The 23,521-nt window shown below is 42.5% G+C and overlaps 1 long non-coding RNA gene across 14 annotated transcripts in view; it reads right to left on the reverse strand.

The window, feature by feature from the left end:
- Window positions 1–220: 220 nt before the first annotated feature.
- Window positions 221–23,521, reverse strand: part of LOC129785307 (uncharacterized) — a 229,966-nt gene continuing 206,665 nt past the window's right edge. For 8 of the 14 annotated variants that reach the window (XR_008749185.1, XR_008749182.1, XR_008749181.1 and 5 more), the window contains one exon: window positions 221–23,262. This is a non-coding gene — a long non-coding RNA (uncharacterized LOC129785307). Of the gene's footprint in view, window positions 23,350–23,521 lie in introns of all 14 variants that reach the window. The other 6 variants (XR_008749183.1, XR_008749178.1, XR_008749180.1 and 3 more) reach the window with 6 other exon arrangements.

The raw sequence follows: 23,521 nt of genomic DNA on the forward strand, positions 1-23,521 counted from the left end.
GCGGTTTGTTAAAATTAAAAAAAAAAAAAAAAAGAAAAAGAAAAAAAAGAAGTGTGATCTTGCTGGAGAAGTAATTTGCTTCTCTCCAACCAATGATGGCTTGCACTTTATGCAAATTGGTATCTAGGGACAACAAATCCCATTTAATACATATGCATAGTTCATAAAAAAAACGACGTGAGAGAAAGAGAAAAAAGATAAAGCAACGAGTCAGCAAAAGAACAGGTTCCGAGGAAATTTATTGTCCCAAATTGGACATTTGTAACAGATGATGTGAACAAGTGTTAACTTTGTTTTCAGCAGCTCTTCACGTACATTCACTAGACATCACACAGATTATGTTTTAAGGATCTGAACTGTAATAAAAAAAAGTGTCTGTGGGCTTTGGAGTGTTGTGTTCCATATGGTTGGGGAAGTGCGGAGTTATTGCGACAAGCATCTTGTGAAGCTCATTACGCACGGCGGTGTTAGATGCGAATTGCTGTGCATCGCTATAGGGTACGTACATGACATCCCACAGTCAGCAGATAGCAACTGGAAATGAAAGATATGAAGGCACAGAGTACAGCTTCAGGGAACATGTTAGACAAAACATCTGCTGGTATCAGAAAGCTGCATTATCAGATCATTGTGGCCATGAATTTTTTATAAAGACTTTTTTTTTTTTTTAAAGCTGCAACTTTGAAAGTGACATTTTGTGAGAAAGTTTTTGATTGAAGTGTGATGTCAGGAAAAAGGCCAGTCTAGTTTATTATCTGTGTAAGAGCCAATATTGGCAGCATGAATCAACTCCTTTCTCCAAGCAGTTGAGTTGGCCATTCACATACAAGTGCTTTTTCCCTTCTGATCTTGATGCTGATAAAACCTCGACCCAGATTACAGGTTGTATCTTTAGTTCCAAGCTCCTCAGCAAGGAGGTTTCCAAGTTTTATTCCTGAAGGGCACCTTAATGACATGGCTGGGGGGCTACTGAACAAAATTCACCCAAAATGCAGAACCTTTCTGTTCAGAAGATGGAACGCAACATGCTTCGCATGTGCAAAGCACAGGGAGGAAAGCTCAGCAGCGTCACCTAATTCCCCCTCGAGTGGGACCTGCACAGCTGCCAGGTACCTTGTCACCACTGTAATGCTGACCATCAGCTGCTCTGTCAAGGATGACCACAATTAAAAAGGCCATTACATGTTGCGTACAAAAGCTTCTCAGGCCCACAGGCTGTACTTGGGGAGCGTTGCTGTAAGCTGTGGACTTCTCGGTGCTTAGCCAGGGGCCTCTTACCTACTTAACATTCCTGACATAAGGGCAGTGAGATGGCATGAAATGTATGTGCATATTGTAACTGTTTACATTAAAATGGACAGGCATTTTCCAGTCTCTCACCTCTCCTGCCCCAGCTATGATTTTTCCTTCATGTCACTTGCGTTAGAGGGTACCGATGAAAAACTGTCTCTTGTTGATCTGCGGATGCTCTCTCTCTCTCTCCAGTCAACTGCCTCAAAACTGTGCATCCCAAAGTGAACAAACCAATTTCCCGTGCTTCACAAATGGTCACTTCAAAGAAAAGGCCAAAATTCCCCTGATTTTTTGGCCTTCCTAAGCCTTCTCCCTGTATCTGTGTAAGAGAGGGTGGGAAAATGGAGGGACACGTCCAAAAGCATCACAACTTATGAAAGGATTTAGTTGTCAGCAGCAATTTTTTATATAAAGCCATTCATTAATGTAATGGGGGCTGCAGAGAAAGCCAGAGGTGATTCGCACTCCCTCCCAGTTACCTGGGGAGGCTGAAAGTAAGCGAAGGGTTTTGCTGGCCTGACCTGTTGCTGAACAAGGCAATTGTCAGGTGAGGGATATAGCTGCTGAGAGCAGCTGCCGAGAGAAATGGCGCTCCCTGAGATGACAGCCCGTGTAGGCCATGGCTGTAACATCATTTTCCCAACTGCTGCCTTTCAGTAGCATTTAAAAACAGCAGGCCTGGCATATAGCACATGCAGATCAAGGTTTGCCTGTGTCACTGTAGCTAGACAGGAGCTACTTCAGGAAGGTAACTCTGTGTCCTCACCATTGTGTAAAAATAACCCTAATGGGGTTTTGTGATTGCTTCCTTGGGATGAGATTTTCAGAAAATACTTATAAATTTAATGATAACAGAAACAGACCAAAGCTAAGTAGTAGTTTGGGTTTTTTTAAGAACTCAGTTTAATTATAGTTTGGAGGTTGGAGGTTTATCATGAGTTTATCATTTAGTTTTTAAACTTGCTCATATTTGTGGAAAGAAAAAGCTGAATAGGGATCTGCATTTCCCATGGGGCCTCTCCACCGGACTGGCTCACGTCTATGCATCCAGGCATGAAGCTCCCAAACCCTGGGTTGCTCTGGTTCGGAGGGAGACAAGGAGGTCTGGCCTTATCTGAATACCGGCCATCAAAAACATAGTTATATTTACAAAACTGTGAATCAGAGGCTGCTACATTTTTAATGTTCTTTAAGAGTGTGCAAAGCTCTTTTATCTGAAGCTCAATGGTTCTTTGTTGGCTGCACACCTACGCCTCTGGGGAGCCCGAGAAAGAGCCTCTGCTGGGCCTGAGCACCGCTTAGCTGGGAACTTGCCTGGGCAAGCTCATCTCTCCAGACCAGGGACTTTTTTCTTCTGAACCAGTGTCCCAGCATCCTGGTAAGAAACACTGTGTATTTGAAGTTAGGAGGCTGGCAGTGCAGCCCCTCAAAATGAGACATCAACCAAATTTCTTCTTAACTGTTGTTGTCGTATGCAGTGACCCAACACTGAGCAAGAATGAGTCCTGCGGTCAGTCCTGGCTGTGCAACTGTCTGTACAAAGCAAGCGGAAACATTTAACTACCTCTTTTGGACATGCAGTCAGATACTGTTTTATTTGCAAGCCAATATATCAACATATACTAATTCGTCTGTGCTATTGCAGTAACTATGATTTAAATTGCAGAGGCTGAAATGTGAACGTATAGTCCATCCCCTCCCTTTTTTCACCTTAGCTTTTAGTTTGGGCTTACACTATGCTTTGAAAGATTTCTTCAGCTATTCTTCAACTTTTCTTTTTCTGTGTGTGCTCTTCCTGGTAGCAAAAGTATTTCTGAACACGTAAGTGTTTCAATGATGGAGTAGCTATGCTTTCTTGTAGAACATGTCTGTATGTATATGCATGTGCATATATGTACAAATTTGGTAATATATATAAACAGCCTGCCCCATCTACAGATGGTTGTAATTTGTGAAGCTTGCGAAGAGTGCAGGCAGTATGTCTAGTCAGTAGAGCAAGCAGAGGAGGCAAAGCACTGGCATTGCAATGTAGCCAAAGACTATGGAAGATTATACGGACATGCAGCTAACGAGAAGGGAAGGGAAGTGGCTGCAGGGTAAAGAGATATAATGGGTCCCAAATGTGGCAAGCACATATGCTGCCATACAGCAAATGCAAAGTGCCACCACTAGTGACAAGTGTATTGCACCTAAGGAAAACAGCTGTGCCAAGTGCCCAAATCCACATTCAGCCTCCTGACCCTGTGTCTTCCTGGTCTGACGTGGATTAAACTGGTCAGGGCTGAGAGTCTCTCTGGGTACACATTCCACAGAAATAATGACTCAGTAAATCTCTGAAATACTTCTTGTATGGCTACCTATTTTGCATTTGCAATCTTGCATTTGCAAGATTGTTTTATTTTATTTTATCTTATTTTATTTATTCTGCTGTGCTCAGTATCACAGGAACACTTTGATTACCTGTGTAGATCATTGCATGCTTTAGTGCACTTCGGTGCTACAAACCCTCCCACATAACCTTATTATTTGTTAATAATTTTTCTATATTTTGAAGAAACACCCTTTGACACCTGAGCTGGATCTCCTGTTCTTAGGCATAAATATAATAAAGTCCCCTGTGAAAGGGTATCCCTCTAACTGGTCCTACCTGCTCTGTATATATTTGAATATATAAAATATTAATAAATGATTCCCAATGTTTAATCATATCCATTTGACTCTACGAGACTCTGTGTCTGTAGGCTCTCTGTGTTAACTGCCTCTGTGATATCTACATACTGCTGATTTGTTGTTGATCTAGAGTTTTTAAAGCAAAATAAAACTGAGGTTTGCAGTTTGATTTGAATTAATCAGGTCTGATTAGACAGGAACAGATCAGGCTGTTCTGGAAATCCCTGTCTCTAAAACAATTTCATGTGCTATTCAAAGAGAAATAGTTCATATGTTAAGTAAGAGTGCTGTTCATTTAACACTGTTTTTTTCAGTGTTACATCTTATGGAGGGGGGCATCATAATCATGTTCAGGGTGTAGGAAATAAAGCATTTTGTTTTATGAAAATACAGATATTTTAGAATGGAGTCACCTGGTGGTAGATCTCATAAATGTACATGAAGAGGTGCTTCCTAATATTATTAGTTTGGGGGTTTTCCTTCACATCGCACTGACTGTCCATCTAGAAGCTTTGATAGATGGAGTCACAAAAACAAAAGACTGTATTTAGTTTAATAAGCCAATTTAAAGAGAAAGGTTGGAATTGCGTATGGCAGAGGACAATTATGCAAACCAAATGATTCTTCAATTAATAATGAGATCCATGAAAGGCAAAGGAGAAAGGATCCTCCTCTCAGAAGGAGAAAGCTTGCGGTTCTGTGTGCGTCCTTATGTGGGTACCAGGGTGGGTGAGGGATCACTGAAGGAGCACGCAGGGCCCGAGGGCAGCTCTGCTCTTAGCTTTCAACCAAAGCCTTTTAGGGGCTGACGGCATCTTTTCAGTGGAAAGTCTGCAATGGAAATCTTGCAATCCTAAACAGGTTCACCTCAGACGGTCTCCATCTCACAGGGCTGTTAGAAAGCAGCAAGTGGACCTGGGCTGCACAAGCACCTGCCAGCCCCTAAACTACGAGTATGGTGCCCACTCCTCTCTTGCTTTTCCTTTCCTCACTCTCCGGTTTGCCGCCTGGAAAAACAGGCCATGCAGAGATACAAGCCTACCTGTAGAGCCATTGGTTTGGCCTTTTTCATGCAGCTTTTATCCTGCTTTAAAATCCCTGACTGTTGTGTGCCAGAGCAACAAGCCATATGTTAAAGATGTTAAAGAGCAAATACTTTGCAGACTGCACGAGCATGCGGAGTCAGAGGGGAAGCGAGCAATAACGTTGGAAGAAGGGGGAAGAAGTGATTATCTGGTAGTGATTATTCGGGAGGGCAATAGTGGGAGGTGCTGTAAGTGACAGGGATTCACTATGGGACGCAAATCACTTAAGGCAAAGCCATTAGGACCAATTTAAAATACCAAAGAGGGAGGCTAAAGTGACAATAGCATATTTTAATTGAAATCACAAATATCATTCTGCAAGACATGTTTTAAAAGACCAGACAGAGTTACTTTACCTGAACAGAGGAAAAAGTTTTCCTTTTCTATTTTTTTAAAAATGCCCTTTTTTTTCAAAAATAAAAAATGGAGCAGAATATTTTAAAAAAAAATCTTAAATCCTTTATATATATAAAATTTTCTATTTTGATGTTCTCTTTTTTCTTGATAGGCATATTATAAACTAAATTAACTACATTACTAATGCTTTTAATCTGATTTTAATAGAGCCTAGGGCTAAGGCATGGAGTCAGCATGTGTCCCATTAAAAGAAAAATATAGTTGTAGAGACAATAAACAGCAAGTCCAGATAAACACATTTATCTATGTGTTAGTCTCATATATCGAGCTAAGTAGCCTACGTACAGACACTGAGGTTTTCTGTAGACACTTTTCCAAAGCTGAAGCTCATATGATGGGATTGTTACTGTTTTTGGCAGCAGAAACGTGAACTTGGTGAAGGAGCCTGGCATGGAAAACCACTGAGCTCTGACATACTCCATTTGCTCCTAACTCTTTGATTTCTACTCACAGAATCTGACATATGTTGGGCATTGACCTTGCTCTTTTAAATCAGCTTATTTTAGAAGACCTTTGCAGAATGCTGTCTGTTTGGCCTCGATATAAGCTGTTAGGGAAATGTAGTACAAACACAGAAGTTGTATGTTTTGAATGCCAGAGATGTTAAGTTGAAGAGCAGTTGGTAAGATCTGTACTTCTGACTGCTTTCTGCGCTCTTAACAAGGAAGTGTCCTTAAATAAAAGAAAAGTTATTTATCCTTCATTTGTATAAAGGTTTTTATTTTTAGCAGGAAGTTCAGGACCAGACTTCTTTTTCAGTCTGAAATACTCTGGTTGGGCACTCAGACACTCAGTGGAGTGAAAACAAACATTTCGAAAAGCAAGTGATTGTTTGGGGTGTCCCAGGTCAGAAGCCTCAGAGAGTCAGTGTCTTGTTATATTGCAGAATCAGCCCCAGTCCGTGTTCCGTCCCATCCCCTGTCCCCCGTCCCCACCCCCCCAAACAGGTACTCAAATATGGGGGTAACTTCTCCAAAGCTTGGCGTCTTCCTTATGGAACAACACACTTTAGTCAGAGCATTTCAAGAAGAGCCGTAACCTTCAGTGTGGAGATTTGCTTTCCATTTGTCATAGGGGAGCAGCTTGTATGAAAGTTCACGGTGAAAGTGCTGCAGTCTTGCAAATGCCAGCAGGCATCACTATGCAATAAAACAAATCGCTGGGTCCCAACATGGCAAATTAGAGTGAGGGAAGGAAAGTGCCTTTATGAGATAGGTAGAAAAAATGTCCTTCATTAAGCCTGTATCTGCTGAAGTCAATAGGAAGCTCCTATCAACCCCAGTAACAGCAAAAGCAGAAAGAAACTTGGAAGCGCATTTGGACATGTTTGGTGTTCTCCTGTTGGTGGTAGACAAACTCCTGCACCCTTTACTTGGGCTTTGAGTTTTGGAGCCTGGAAATTCAATCAGCTGGGGAACGTGTCACCGGAAAGGGTTGCTGAGTTCAGCCATATCTGAATAAGTGGCAATAAAATTCTGTGCATAGGAAAACAGGTATCAAACTGCCAAAATAAATGTAAATTTGAATTCATGGTCATATGTAGCTCTTTAGGACAAAACCTGGCTCCATATGCGGCAAGGAGAGGCATCTGAGCTCTGCCAGCACATTAATAATCATCTTCTATGGCCTGTGGACGGCTCTGCACGTTGGCTTCCTCTCAAAGAGTTTGGCTCAGTTGGCTTCACAAACACACAGGAAGGGCATGAAGACCTGTCTTTGTTGACACTGGGTTAAGAGGCTGTGAGCTTTTGACGTGGAACATTTCCTTGGCTAAAGGAGTCAGGAGTAGTTTTTTTTCCCCTTTCTGCAAACTTGTCTCCCTGATTCAGTGGTGGCACAGGGAAGCCCTCCTGTTACTGTGAATAATTCATCTCCAGCACATATACAGGGTTTGTAGTCTGACCCATCAAGATTTTTGGAGAAATATGTGAGCCTTGTGCCATTGTTGCCAGTGCTGGTGGCTGCTACATGTAGGATCAGTTGGACCTGTGCCATCAGTCAGCGGGAAGGATGGCAGAGCTGCTGCCCCTCCTGTAAAGGGAGTCTGCCCGAAATTCCCTTAACCGTCACTCACAAGCTCATTTTTTCAGGGAAATGGCTTTTATTTGTTGTGAATTCTTCATACAGAAAAGCTTCTTACAAAAACTAAATAATGTAACATATTCTGGGTTCTGAGCAGATAAAAATTGAAAGGGCTGGGGTGTCTGTGCAAGTGGAATGATAGTGGCAAGCACCACATGAAGTCCCTGAAGATGGTGTCGGGGGACTAGGTCCCCCGTAAAATGATGAAAGACTCTGATGTAATGGTGTTTTGTGAAACAATTTGAGCATAAATGCCACATTCTTTCCCATTAACAACTGACTTCCATTGTACCAGGATTTTTTATTTTTTAATATGTATCTTGAGCACACTGAGAACAAAAATTTCCATTGTGATAGTGCTGCAGGAAAATGTAAAGGTTGTGGTGGACTAAGAATTGAAATGTAAATCACACTTACACACAACCTCCTGCTGGGGCCCAAATTTTTATAGATCGGGTTCTGCAGCCCTGATGAAGAATCAGTGATCTGCCTTTCCTGGGATTCACAAATTAGTTGCGGTCTAAGGTATCATTTCCTACGATATAATTGTAACTTACCAGATAAAAGTTTGTCACTGAAGACAGTCCCCTGATCTTCCATTATTTTTCCAGCTGCAGTGCCACTTAAGGATCCTTTCACAGACAATGCAAACACACACATCACAGCTCCCCACTCTGCAACATGCTCTTGCTGAATATAAACATACTGTACATATTGATCCTCTCCCCCTTGTTTTTTTCCTCCCCCAGTGTGCAGGTGGTAGAACACTGGCTGCCATGAACTTCATGTTGAAAAAAAGAAAGAAGAAAAAGCTGTGGTTTGGAGGCGGCTAGAGCTGCTAGATAGCAAACTGCAAGCTTGTAACGTCGTGGCTGCTGAAGTCGCTACGAGGATAATAGGGCATACATGCATTTGTGGATAATTCTGTTTGCTAATTGCTCATGAAATTTCAGGTAAGGAATATCCAATTCAATTTGTTATAATAGGTAATGGCCTGGGTTTTGCTTTTCAGGGTGGGGTTTTTTATTATTGTTTTTATCGCTGTCATTACAAATCCATGGCTCTCCGTGACTGGAAGAACACTTTACAAAAAGGCTGAGGCAGTGCTGCGTGGCAGCACGGGAGGTTTTTACCTGTGTACCTGGCAGGCAGTAACAGTGCGTGTCTCTCTGCCATGCTATACCCCAGAGGTAATAGGACTGGAAGAGCACAGGTCCCTCTGAACGCTTCTACTTGCCTTCGCCTCTCTGAAACACAAAGTGCCAGCCGGAAAACCTGTACTGGGGCAGACACTTTGGGTCACCAGCTCCTGCTTGTTGAGGCTGGGCTTTATCTCTGTTGGTGGAGACACTTCCCCTACCGAGGCGCCGTGCTGGCTCTTGCCATCCCTGAAGCACAGCAACCATGACGAGCCCACAGCAGGTAACTGATTGCTGGACACAAAAAAGTTAGAGGAGCTGGATCCTGCCCTCCTCTTCTAGAAATGGGATGCAAACCGATTTTTACAGGGCACTGAATCTATGTGAATGATAGCAGCACGCAGTTCTTAACAGTTGTGAGCTAGTATCTTAAACATAAAGAGACAGCTTTGCTTCTCAATGCCCCGAGCCACTGAAGCCTCCCAGGAACCGTTCTGGTAACCTGTTTCCCTTCCAGCTATTTAGAGGTTCTTGGCTATGCAAAAATATGCTGAATACTATCACCAATGGTGATCATAAGCTCAGAGCTGAGTTCTCTGATCTGCATCTGCTTGCCATCCTGCAGCTAACTAGTTCTACTACTTATTATTAACTAGCTACCAGCTAATACTAATAGCTACCACTGTTGCAGCATTTAAGAGTTACATACACCTTAATGAGAATTAGCATTTGTTGACAGCCATGGTGGGAGTTGCCTGTCTGTAGCATTTCAGGGGTCCCCATTGCTGTAGTGTTTGATTGCCTCCTTCGGTAATCACAATTGACACTAAGCAAGTTTTTCATAGGTCTCATTTGGCTGTGCAGAGCCAAAAGAGATACCGAGCTCTGCCTGTGGTTGAAGAGGGAAGAGGCCAATAATAATATATTTCCTGATAACAGTCCCTTCTTCTCTCCACCCCCTCACACAGGAGTCACACAGTGCGCAGGGACAGAGTTGGGGGCTTTGCTGCCACAGAGGAAGGTGGCTGCCAGGTTTTGCCAGGATGGCAGCTGAAGGTTGCCCTTGCTCAGGACAGACTCTCGATTCACCCTCCCAGCAGAGCACTGGCCAGGCTGCTAAAAACATTACTTTTCCGTGCTTCATTGTCCTACATGAAAAGCTCTTTCACTGCTTTTTTAATATGTGGAGAACAATTTAGTCATTTGAACTTAACGTCAATTGCCTTCTTCATTTGGGAATATGAAGGTAGTTAAAATGCTACAGAAATTCTGCACACCAGCAGTAAATAACTCTAGTGGGCCTTTCAGTGCCTATTTAAAAAAGGGTGCATAATCAGAATCAAAGCAGTGGGTTTAAAAAGTGGGGAGAAATATAGGCCCCTTGCAGCTCTTGAAGGGAATATGAGTACATGGCTGGTGCTTCTTTAGGAATACCAGTTGCCTGTTTGGAAAAAGAGGTGCTGGGGAATGCCCCGGCCTCCCTGGTCAGCTTCCCGAGTCCGCTCTGCAGAGAGAGGCATGTGTTATGCATCCCGCCTGCGGGGTCTGGCTCAGCTTTGCACAGAGAAGTGAGCTTTTTCCATTTGCTACTGTGGAAAGAAACTGCTTTCACCCTTACCCTGAAGAAGATGAGCTATAGGAATATACAAGGGGCCTTTTTTTATAGTTAGGGGGCCAGAAGGGGAAGCAGTGGTCATAAGCAGAGATTGGAAGTTGGGTTGTTAAGTAAATCTTAGGCTGTAGCTGGTTTTAATTTATTTTCTGTTTTATGTGCAGGAGACTAGGCCTTGCAGGCCTGGCTAATATCAAAGCCTGGGGTTTTGTAGATTTTTAATCAAGGTCCACTTTGGGGGGTTCTGATTTCAGTGGTTGTGGATGTGTAGGGGTTTTTTGTTGTATTTTTCTTTTTTTCTTGCTGCAGTATCTGGATTTCTTTAGTTAAACTTTTCCATTCTTCAGACTTGAGCCAACTGAGTGATTTCAAATTACCCAGCGCTTTCCAGAGAGGGCTTTTTTGTTGTTTGGTTTTTTTTTTGGTTTGTGATTTTTTTTTTTTTTAAGCAAACTTGCAGTCCAGTTTCTCTGTAAATCACAGATGCCATCTGCAATCCTACCCCAATGTCTCACTAATTTGGCATTCTTAGTGCTGTCTAAATAGTTTATTGTTCATCAAATCTGTATGAAGGGAATTTTATATAAATTCTTTGTTTGTTTTGTCCCTCTGCTGGCAGGAAAAGTAAATCCCAAAGTATTTCAGCAGGTGCTATTAATATGCAAATAATGGAGAGTACACGAGGTCTAATAGACCTCCCAACTACATGGGAGGTGTCGCTGTTGGAGCAAATTAGCTTTCTGTAATTTGCATGCTTTTCACAGCCTCCTGGGATTATATTTTAGATCAGAGACAATAAAAGCATATGCTGTTAGTTTAAAATGTAACTAATTTTAGACTTTGAAACCATTTTAAACTAACTTCATAGTGTTAAACTGTTATTTGCAAAGAAACTTTTTACAGAGCTTATAATTTTCATGGCCTTTCTTTTCCCCCATTAACTGCTCCATCTCTCTTTTCAAGTTGAAAGTGAAGAAGGGAATCTTCCAGGTGGCTGCATTTTGAAAAACTCACAGGTATTTCTCACAAAACCAGGTCCAGATTGTCCTAGCCTGGTTCTGAGTCTGCATTTGGATCCTGATAGGGTCTAGACTGACCTTTTTAGGTCAAACTTCTTCCCTCCCCTATGGCATCTCCACGAGATGTAAATCCATCCAAAAAGCATGCTGTGGCCCCTGCTGATCACTCACACAGGGGGGACGCTGCTCGTAGCATCAAAAAATCTTCTTTGCTAACCCACTAAAGCAAAGAGACACTGAGCTGATGTGGCACAGATGCCCACTGCGCTTGCCTAGCCTGCCCCTAGAGATAGAGTCTATCGGAAAAGTCTGTTTAAAACAAATGGGGAAAAAAACCGCAAGGATTTCAGTGCACATTCAGTCTGTGGAGTCGAACATTATTGAACTGTACTGGCACTTTATCAATGGCACTTTCCAAATTGATATTGACAGCAAAAATCATACTGTTGACATCTGTGGTTTGTGACAACTTGAATGATAGGGTATCAGCTGTTGTGCCTGAGAATTTGTGTCTTTATTTCAGGTGCTGCGGTGATTGCTTCTTCTCCAAACATGCCGTGCTACTGGAAGGGAGTGGCCAGGTAGGTGCATGCAGGGCAGCTGCTTGGAATCTGTCCCTTACCCCTGTGCCTGCTTCTGCTCCTCTGTCCTTGGGTATTTGTTGAGCTGGTAGGAAATGGTTCTCCTGGCTCACAGCACCGTCCTGACCTTGGCTGGCCCAATTCCTCTTGCTTTGAAGAACCGTAGCAAGAGGTTTGTTAGAGAAACAGCAGGTTTAGCTGATGCAGATATGCTTCAGCAGCAGACTGTCGTGGTGTCGGCTGAGGGAGTTGGAGAGAGGTAGAGGCAGTCATTTTATTTTGTCTTTCTGCCAGTTGTCCCATTGCCCGGAGTATGTGATTTGTGAGTTTCTTTTGGCACAGTTGCTCCATTGCTCATATATCTCTGTGCAGTGTTTCCAGGTCACTTGGTCCTCAGGGTGGTGGCCATCTTTTATTTCAAGAGGGATAGAGTTCAGGGGTAGGATCAGATGTGTGGAGGAGATGGCAGCCAGGTGGAGATCAAGTTAGCGTTGTCAAATTTATTTCTAGCATGGGAAAGGTGAGTGTTAGCAGGAGAGAGTAGGTCTGAAAGATGTCCTTTGAGACAAGGCCAGGAAAAAACTCTTGGGATGCAATTTTGGCTGTACAGCAATGTGTGGTAAGACTCTTCTGAATTTTGGGAGCCACAACTTTGCCATCAGTTTCTAGAAGTATATTTCATACACACAATATATGGAAATACTTCTTTCCAGTTGGGGTGGGGGGAGAAGGCAGGGCTCAATTGATGCTTGACTTAATAGTATTGTGAGTTGTGATCTTAAAGAACTGTGTTCAGACGTGACCAATGCACTGAACCCTGTGAAAGGGAAATCCCTTCCCAGCATGAACCCATTGGAGTTAGCAGAATTACAGCCGACTGTCGTAAAGACAGAGAATTAAACTGTCGAGTTCATTCCCACTCCCAGAGGTGACTGCGCCACTAAACTGTCGGTGACACAAATTATTTTCATTTTTCAACAATAGGATCCAGAGGTGAAACGTGTGCTCTTTAAATGCTGCTCCTACCACACCAGGCTGGGTTTGCTCTGGTGTGCGATACTGCTATGATGTCCCACGTGCTGTCCCTGGTGCCCCACAGGCCTTTCTGCCGGAGCGATCGAGCCTAGCGTCTTTACAGCCCAAACCTGAAGATGGTTAAGTTTTAAAATAACCATTCCTGTAAACCAATGTGAAGGAAAAAAAGTGCTGGAGATGACTTGTGATAATCTCATTGAAAATGCTGAATGTTTTTCTTTCTCTCATCTCACCCTGAATGTTTTCTAGCATTAATACCAGTGACCTCTCACTTCTGCTGCTTTTCTTTAATGGCATGTGGCTTGCCTATTATAAGCCTATGCACTGGAGCTGGAAACGCTATCTTTATTTAAAAAAAAAAAAAAAAAAAAAAAAGAGAGAGAGAGAGGAAAAAAGGGCTGTGATTACTCAGGTGTCAATACAAAAAAATGAGATGTTGTGCCAGATGGCTGCATTTGTGAAGCAGAGTGTAGTCAGAAGGAAAGTGGAAGGAGGCAACTGTACAACAGAAGTGTGAAAACATGACCAAAATACCTTCAGCCTTGTTTCACCAACACTGGATTAGGAGGCAACTGTGGTGAGATGCAAGCAAAGAAAAGCATGAGGGGATACTATTTGGAAAACAAAAATGTCTTTTAGTAATGAACTGCTTGACTTCCTCCAGCAAAAGCTTAGAAGTTTACAAACATCAAGAGACTTTGCTATTAAATGGAAGGACTGTGAAGCAGTAAGCCTCAGAGCACTGTATCTGGTGTCACTGCAAAATGCCACATGCAATAGAGTAAAATATTGATAGCAGGCTGTGTCACAGGCTTAGTTAGCATTATAGCAGGATATGCTGCTGCCAATCATCTGTAAGTAACCGCTCTCTCCAGTGACACAGACAGTCAACAGCTCCGTGCCATGGCTGCAGATGTCCAGGAAGAGTTTTCTAGCAATGTGTGGGAGGTGCGTTACATCTTACGTCAGGCATTATTTGCGCAGTTTGCTCGCTGCTTCGCCCATGCCCACACAAGTGATATCCAGGAGCCCACGTACTGGTGGTCAGGATTAGTCTCTACTCTCAGAGTTAAAAGTGGTGGGCCTGTAATAACAACACTGGCTGGTTTGTATTTCAAACTGTTTGGACACATCGCTCACCTTGTTGAGCAGCTTTAGTCAGCTTCTGATACCAGGGCAAAGCACTTGCTGAGCCTGTGAAAAAGCTGAGCACTTGGCAGGCCCGTGGGCAGGCACTGCTTTACCCTCTTATATACCAAAATGGACCCTGGGTTCTTCCAGCTTTGCTTCCATGCTGCAGGTTTTGGCTGTCACATGGGGAAAGGTTTCAAATAATTTGTTTGATCTGAGATCAGAAATCCAAACATTATGGGTTTTTTCCATGCTTGAGCTGGCTCTGCTCAAACTGCTTCAGAGCTCCACGCTCTCACCTCCTCTGCAGTCTCTCAGGAGTAAAGGAGGACTCTGACATGGGCACAGAGGAGGTCAGTCTGAAAGCTTAGCCTCCAGTTCCCTTGGTTATATCTTGGTTTACAAATTCTGTTTCATCATGAGGGTCTGAAATCTTAGTGTTCTTACGTTTCAGTTTGATTAGGACATTGCAAGGCAGATCTGTGTTGATTTTCCCCAAACCCATTCCCAGACACACAGCTTCCTCACCCTCAGCCCCCAAAATGACTTCAACTTTTTGCAGGTACTTCCAAGCAATGAACTTCACCCAAGTATATTGACGGTAGGTTACATTAGTAACAATAGGTATAGAGAATGTGGCAGGAACGTGAATCTTCCTCTGATTCTTGTTCTGTTAGTACTAAAGCTTGCATGTGAAAGTTCCATTCTTTTGTTTTTGTAAAATCTGAATGTCTTTAATAACTTTGGATCAAAAGTTTATTCTCCATGCCAGGAAGATGTTTTTTTTCTGTTACAAACTGCATTGTCTTATTTGGGGAATATGTTCACAACTGAGAAAGAATTGCCTTTATTAACAAATCAAAAGCTTGTGCTGTCAAAACTGAAATCATTCTACCTTTTTATGTGCAAATTAAAGCTTCTGTCAAACCTTCAGCCATGGTGCATTTAATTTGTGGAAATATAAAAATATCTGGCTTAATATTAAAATATTCTGCATGAGGAAGGAAATATTTTACATGATACACTGCATTCAAGATTCTCAAAAAATCAGATTTGAAAGAAATAAAGCGGTGTTTTAACAGAATTTATTTTTCCCTACTTTTGCCAAAGTTCAGTGAAGTACTTAAAAGTTATACAGGTGTTTGAATATCTTGTTGGATCATGGCCTTTGGAAGTGAACCAAGCTAAATGCAAGTGTGTCCAGGGCATGGGAGCTACACCCCCTGTACTTTTTCTTATAAAAGGGTCACAAGATTTTTTTATAAAGTAATGGCAAAGGTACTGAGAAATTTTTGAGTTTAGATTCAGTAAAGTTAGGGTAACATATAAAAAGCAGCTCTTGGTTTCACGGTGGTAACTTGTGTTTTGCACGGTCTTTGTAGAGGATAAAATTCTGATTATCTAAAGTTGGGCACCGGTTCTATAGGCTTCCAAAATAAAGAGCCGTCTGTTTACCCAGCGGCACCTGGGCGCTCCGTGTTTCTGGAAACCCCGTAATGCGGACCTTCATTCAGCAGCGGCCCTCAGCACGTGCTTTATTTCAAGCACATGAATGAGGCCACTGATGAACCCTGATGTTTGGAACGGGGTGTTTTGTTAGATGCTTAAATATACATAAATCCTATTTTAAGCAGCCAAATCTAGAAAGTATTTGGAGACAAAACGGCCCTGAGCCTGGCTATTTCTGTGGCGTGTGGTCAAGCTGTGAGGCTGATAGTCACAACTGGCATTAGTACAGCAAGTTAATATATACTAAAAGTGAGCTCCTTTCAGCTGAAAGCAGGTTGAGTTGGAGCTTAAGACAGTCCATACTTACTCTAAGTGTATGTCTGCCAGTTTCTTTCCCCTTTTTAATGGGGATAACAGCAGATTGTCCTACCATTTGCTTGTTTCTGTTGGGAGAAGGAAAACCCTAGTCTCTGACTGCAGTGTGGCAAACCGCCTGCAGGGCCCCCTTTTTTTCAGTGTGGTCAGTGTCTTTAGCTGTGTTTTGGCTTTTTTTTTTTTTTCTAGAATCCCTGTGGACTACTTCACGTTTAATTCCCAGCTCTCCTTCCGTGACCAGGGAGCTTTTACCACATCTCTTTGAGAGGGGTCCTGCCAAGGCAAGCTGTGTTTGTCCGTTGTTTTTTTCCAATCAGATATTCTAATATCTAGTCCTGTCTTTGGGGAGGTTTTAATGGTGTTGAGTCCATTTTACCTCATTATTTCCAAGGCTTGAACCAGGGACATTTGCCCTTCTGCAGTGCTGAGAAGAGAATAAGTGGCTGTATCTTGAAGAGCAGATTCATTCCCTGAAGTGGCCCATTCCCGATGATGCTCAAGGCAGGGCATACAATTATCCTCCCAAAAAGGCTGCCTGAGCAGTGCATTAGTATGCGTGTGTCTAGGCTGGCATGTGCCCATGCAATCACAGCACAGGTGGTGTGTTTCCAGCCACCTGCCCAGCTCTGCCGCAGCAATGCTCAAGTGGAAGAGTCCTTCCAGCCATACTGGTACAGTCTTGACCACCCATTTCTCTTGAGCAGAGGGTACAAAAATATTTTATGAATTTTGGGAACTGCTAGACGTTCCTTTTGGGTGGCAAATGACTATCTCCAGGGATCTAGGGCACCTACTCCTCTGCTGCTTTTATGCCAGTGATGTTAGCAAGGTATAATTCTAGCATCCTAGTATCTAAATCATTTAGCTTTTCTGGGCCATCTCTGTGAAGGGAGTTTCTACAGGCTGAATGTGGAATGTATTAAATCTGAAGGTGTTTAGTACTGGTATTAGGTCGTTAGCCATCATTAATGTCAAGACAACTATTGAGTCTGTGGGTTGTGCCAGGTTTTGCCCACATTCTCTTCTCATGTCCACTCCCCAGCATGAATTATATGATCTTCATATTCTGCCTCTCACCATTGGAAACCAACAAAGTGGTCTGGGTTGGGATCTCCTATTTCAGGCCATAAACATATGATCCAGCCACCCTGTAAACAACATTCCGCCAGCTCACCGCTTTCCGTGAATTCTCAAGCATACCTGTGGCATGCAGTGGAGGTCAGGTCTGGTCCCTCCAGCTAGTGAAAATCCAGCCCAGCAAAGCTGCAAGGCACAATAATTACTCGAGTGCTGAGGCTTCACCCAAACGGCAAAGTTGTGCCTCAGTGCTGCAGTCACGACATCCTTGGTTTCTGCCAGGAGACTGTAAAGTGGTGGAGACTCTGCTGTCCCCGTGACCTGTTTCTGTCAAGGATTCAGGGAAAAAGGTCTCCAGACTCCATGGTTTGCTGTCAGAAGGGCTGTCGGGAGGCAAAGTCACAGAGGTGAGCGCACTGGTAAGCTGGACACCTCCCTCCTGACTTTTCCCCAGTCAGGAGTGCTTTAGCCTCATGCACTTGATACTTTAATTGGCCTGTGTGCAAGCTGGACACCGCTCTCTTTATTATTATTATTATTATGCAATCAAGACGCTACTTACTTAAAGAATGTGCTGGGGACGTACTATTTATACAGGAGCTACGTACACTGAGATCCATTTTCTCCATGGTGATTACAGATAATGTGGTAAGCTCTGCTTTGATTCATTAGTATAGCAAAAGGGATATTCAGAATTATTTGGTATAATTCACAGCATTTCAGAATGCATATATTTTCATAATACTCTAAATCTGCTGCTTGTGCTACTAACTCAAGCATGTGATGACTGGTTTGCTATAGCACTGTCATCTTAAAATTGTGGTAGTGCCATTTTTTCACTGTAACTGGCCAGCCTGGAAGCTCATCTGGCATGGTACTTGTAGCCAGTGACCACTGTGCAGCAACGCAGCTCTTTGCAAAGCTGCTTCTGAGCTCACTGAGGATCGCTGACACCCCCGGACCCCAGCCTTGCAGCAGACCCCAGCACTGTGGATGCCCAAGTGAAAGCCACGGGGAACCTTCCATAATGGAGAGACATTCTTCTCTGCCCCCAAGAACACATTTTTCCAAAGTGACACTCAGAAAAAAATACCTTTAAGTGATTTTGTTTCTTGGCCTGAAAAAAAGAACCACTGTGTTAATTTTAATTAGTTTGTTTTAATTAGGAGGTTATTTTTTAATAATTTTTTGGATTAAATTTTGTGCTCCTTCTACTCTGTTTTTTTTTCTGGCAAGGTGAGTAAGCAAACTCTTAGGATTAACAATGAATCACCAGTCTCTCCCCCCTCTCCCCATTTCACATTTGTTCCTTTCTTACCTTATCAGGACCATCCTTCTGGCTGCGGTGCCCTGGCCACGACTTCATCTAACCCAGTGCTGGATGAGCCTCCAGAGACTTGCCACTTCATGCAAACAGTTCAAAACTCTTTCCAGCCAATGGTAACCTTTGGCAACACAAAATCCTTACAATTTCAAAGTGTGGGTTCAAATTTTAAGAACAAAATATCCAGACTGCAGTTTCTGACAGCCATTGAAATTTTTTCACCCAACTGTCATGTGCATGTAGATCTCAGAACCACCACCCTCGCAGCAAAGATTGTCCAAGGCACCTTTGGAGATAGATAGGATCTAAAAATATCACTACTTAAGTGATTAAACTTAGCTTTACGCATCTGAGACCATCATGTGGGGCTTTGTTTCCCTTTTGCAACCCCCACCCCAGTGCTCTGAGCCCTCCTCAGCTCTCCCCGACTTTATTGGGCACTGTCGTGTATTCACACACCTCTGGAAATCAGTTGCATAATTTAAATGTCTAACTTCAGTTGCTTGGTGACTGGGTTTTTCTTTTAGTATCACAGATTAAGATGTTCAAATTATTATCTGAAAATCTTTATTTAGCCCTGCTGAGTTTCTTTGGCCCTTACCTGGCAAATGGAAATGTGATCGGACAGCCTTTCCCCTCAGTTTTCAGCTGCTTCTGTTCCAAATCAGAGGTTGCACATGTAACCAGTTTACCCAATTCAATTCCCTCTATCAGTTATATATTTTAAAAATAATTTTCTGAAAATTTCCACAGCAATTATCAGAGAGAATCATTTAACAAAGAGAAGCTGCTTTCATTGCTGAGATTCCCTCAAGTGTCTATTTGCTTCTCTGTCTAAACATCTGAAATGTTTGGGTAAAAATTTAAACAAGACCAATAACTGTACTTAACGCAGAAGATTTCCACCTCTAGATTCTATATTTGTAGCTTTGTCATGTTCCTTTCTCTTACTGACCTGAAGAAGAAAATTTTTTCCTTATCTGATGAAAAGGTTGTCTGTCATGGTGTGGTTATTGCAGCACAAAATATTGCCTAAAACTTGACCCTGAAAAAAATTGTACAAGGACAGTTTACCCCAGAATTCCAAAGGAGATGAAAACCTCATTCTAGCCGAAGCAGTAAGCTTGTTTGGGTGTATAAAAGTAGGGTGATTCTAGAAGTCCTTCATGGAGCCTCAAATTTTAAATGCACTTGGCCTCTGATCTTGGCTCAACCGATTTTTCTCCTAGCGTTACTCCACTGAACTCAATCATACTAACATGGATTTTCACTGACATGCCATTCAGAAATTTAAAAAATACATGCATTAATTGGTGTGTGGCCTGGAAAAAAACCTGCAGGTACTTTTAGCCTTATCAGATGAAGCCATTCTAAAACCCTGTCCATAATCATGGCACTCAAAGAATGGGCTTGTACCGATTTCTGCGGGCATTGCACTGGGTCCCCACCCAGCAGAGGGTTTCCCACTCCTCCCCCATTATATGATGCCAGTTCTTTCTGCCCCGCTCTGGCTGGCTGCAGCGCTGACCCGCCTCCCGTGCATTTGCCAATAATGCAGAAAACTTGGGACAGGTGTTCAGCTTCAGCAGTTTGCAGAGAGGAGGGGAACAGTGTGACACAGTCAGAGCTTTTAAATAGTATCAGTTCTTTCATTTAAGAAGCCAATGAGTACTAAAGTAAATAAACATTTACAGTGCTCTTTTCACCAGTGCTGAAGAGATCACAGCACGAGCTGTACCCCGTCTAGTTGTCTTTCCAGAAGTCTGACTGCCTTACTCTTTTTCTATCTGGTCAGGACTCTTACTGCCCTTAATAGAATTGTATTTGTGTTCAATGACTGTTGCTACCCAAAAAATGGGAGTAATTTATAATGAATTAGTACCTCCACAAATGTCTCAACTCCTTTCTGTTCACACTGTCCATGAACAGACTGTGATATTTTTTCCCTTTTTTTCCCATTAGACATAATTATTCCCAAAATCATTTGTGGAGGAAGGATAGTTTCTTCCTCCCCACATAGCTGGTTCAGAGGCAGAAAAACAACATAGTATTTGTGCTGAAGACAAAAGGCATGCTGCACACACATGCTGGTTACGTGCCACTATTTCTGTTCCACAACAGAATGAATGTGTCTTATGAAAGTTTCTTCATTTAAGAAAAAATACCAGTTACTTATCTGTGTTACTCGTTCCGAGTTCCTTTCTGCAAATGTTTTTAAGTGTTCTGGTTCACTCACCATATGGAGCATTGTACTTACTACATCTCCATCTATTGAAATAGCTATTAGCATAGCTGGAGAAAGTGAATGCAGCCCCCTAGCCCCCTTAAATGCACAGGTAATATTTCATGTGGAAGCTGTTGCAGAATTTTATATTTTTTTAAATATAGAATTCTCAATTAAGGACTTAATTATAAAATATCTACTCATTCTGCTGAGCACTTAGCCAATGCTCTTGAGACCTTTAGGAGTAGTTACCTGAGTAAATGTTCACCACTGCAAACAGGAACCTTCACTCTGGTACCTGCTTAAGAGCTGTAATGAAAAACTGAACCTAAATAAATCCTGTCCAAATCCCTTTAAAGTTGAGTGGAGGAGGCAGCTATACATAACTGGCCAAAAGAGATGACTGGCAAACCAGCCCCAATGGTTTGTTTTTCAGTGAGACACAAAGCCAAAAAGGGTCTGTTTTCTCATGCTAATGAAGCCCAAGGTGACAGAAATTTGGCAGAGCACCATCCCACGCAGTTACAGGCCAGGATGTAGGAAAGCCAGGGCATTACACTTAAGTATCATTGAACACAAACCCACAGCCCACCCTGGTCCTAAAACTTAATCTAAAATTAATCCAGAGCCAAATGCCTTCTTCATAGTCCAGCTCTATGAAACAAAGTGTTTTTCAGATTAAGTGATAAATATTTTGCCAATTTAAAAATGCAGTGTCCAGACCCTGATTCATTTGCTTGCTTTCCAAAAATACTTTGGAGATGCTAAAAGTCTCCAAAACATGCACAGCGAGCTTCCAAGCTGAACCAACTGTACAAGATAGCAGTCACATAGAGGAGATGGATTTTAGGACATGTGTGCTGTACATCATATGTATAGTCCTCAAGCTTTATCAATGCTAGAGTACAGTGCTTCAGAGGAGAAAAAAAAAAAAAAAGGGAAAAAAAAAAAAAGGGAAAGAAAGATCAGCACAAACTATAAACAGAAGGCTTTCTTTGGCTCATTTACCCAGTTAGCTTTGCATTAATGTTCCCACAACAGGACTTACATAAAATTTTTCATGCCATGCACAAGCGTCCTCTGAATCCTGAAGCGATCACGTTAGTTGATTCAACAGGAAGAGGTGCAGCAAAATAATGTCCTCTATATCAGGACATCAAGAGGAAGAAGAAAAAGTCAATTTTATATTACCATGCCAGCAAAAACTAACTATTTTTTCACAGTCTTTTTAATGTTCAGCTCTTTGTGTTCCAACCTCAAACCCCCAAGGTGTAAACACAACAGCTTTCCCACATCTAAGAGTGTGTGGTTGCTCTGGATCACAGTTTGGGGATGCTCTGACCACTCGCTTGTTACTGGAGCGATGGGTTGGCTTCGTCCCAGGTAAGGTACCGGCCACGTGGATTCATGGTGAGGTGTGTGCACAAAAGCCTCCTCCAGAGTAAAACCAAACAGCAAATGCAAACCTCTGCCTCTGCCAGACCATGCAATTTACCTTCAGCTGAAGAACTGCTCTTCTTTGCCACTTCTTTCTGAACAACTAGCCAGCTCTGCATTTTAACAGAAAATGTTTGAAATACAAAATTTTCAGGTGACAGGAGGGAGAAATTTGAGGTTCCTTAAAGTTACTACGAAATCGATAAATAAATGAACACTGGGTGTGGTATTCCGTTACCAGCCTTTCATTTTTTTCCCCCCCAGAAAGCAGTTTCCAGATGGATTTTCCCCAAGATGTTAATATTGTGCTGGTTTTAACGCTGATTGAAGCAAGGTAGCAAGTGGTTATTACAGCCCTGACATGCCTGTTCTGCCAAGAAACAGCATGAGCTTTCAACTCAGAAAACAAGGTGAACTTTGTTGTTTAATCAATCTGCTTTTGCCTGCCTTGGCCAGGTATGCAGGGTCATGCTCACAACGGGGATGACTGTTAATTTATGATCAGCTTATTTGTATTTTTCTTAGTCAAATGTTCAACCCAGAGACTTCCCCCTCCTCCCCCCACCCAGGAAAAAAGTTGTTCTTTTGAAGAGCTAGTCTGCTGGCACTGTCCCCATCAAGTCTTCCCTTTTTCCCCTTGAGTGTCTTGTGAAGGTGGCCAAACAGCTCATGGCTCACTGTGGTCACTGCCCCGCTAAGCCGTTAACTGGGAGCTTGTTGCCAATGGACTCCTCACCTGAGGATCTGCTGCTGAAATAGTAGAGGTTTGGGGCCGTTTTGAGCGATTCTTAGAGTAGTAAAGTTGGACATAAGACTCGTCTCAGTGTCCTGGCTTAAACCCTGAGAAGGAAATCAGTCTTTTACCTACAGTCTTCTCTGTGTCACTTGCCTTTGTTTCGCAGCAGCATGACTCGGTATAAAATGGCAGGGCAGCTCAGGGCTGTGTCCTTCCACCAGCCCATAGCCATGCAGAGTGCTTTACCTTAATTTGTCCCTACAAAAGTGAAAAAACCATCAGAGTAATAGCTTACCCTTTACCGGATGGTTTCTCTTCTGAAAGCTTCTCTTGGATATGCGGAGTAGGCACTTCATCTATTCACCGAGCTGATGTTCCTGATCTTGAAACAAGAAGCTGAAGCATTTTGGCTAGAGCCAGACAAAGGCAATCTTTCCATTTTCTGCTTCTCAGAGTGTCTTTGCAAATGAACAGCAGTCTTCAAATATTCCTCTTCAGCATGAATTCCTGTTCCATCTTCTTCATTACCTGACGACTCAGACCTAGTCCGTCAGATCCGAGGTAGGAATACAGGTCCTACAGTATAATGTGATGCAGACCCAACATTGAAAATGGGATGTAAATGGTGGCAGTAGGGTGTATATTAATTCAGTTGGATTTTTCCTAAGAAATAACGTGTAAATTAAAGCATTACTCAGAAAGGAGTGCACAGTGCTTAAAAATAAACCCTTGATGCTCAGGGTCCAAATATTTCCGTATTCTATTTCAAATGCTTAATTAGTCTCATTTTCGCTCAGTATTCTTTAAAACCAAGGCATGTTCAGTGAAGATGTTG

The sequence above is a fragment of the Falco peregrinus genome, chromosome 11 (assembly GCF_023634155.1).
Source record: "Falco peregrinus isolate bFalPer1 chromosome 11, bFalPer1.pri, whole genome shotgun sequence".
In the NCBI taxonomy this organism is placed as follows: domain Eukaryota; kingdom Metazoa; phylum Chordata; class Aves; order Falconiformes; family Falconidae; genus Falco; species Falco peregrinus.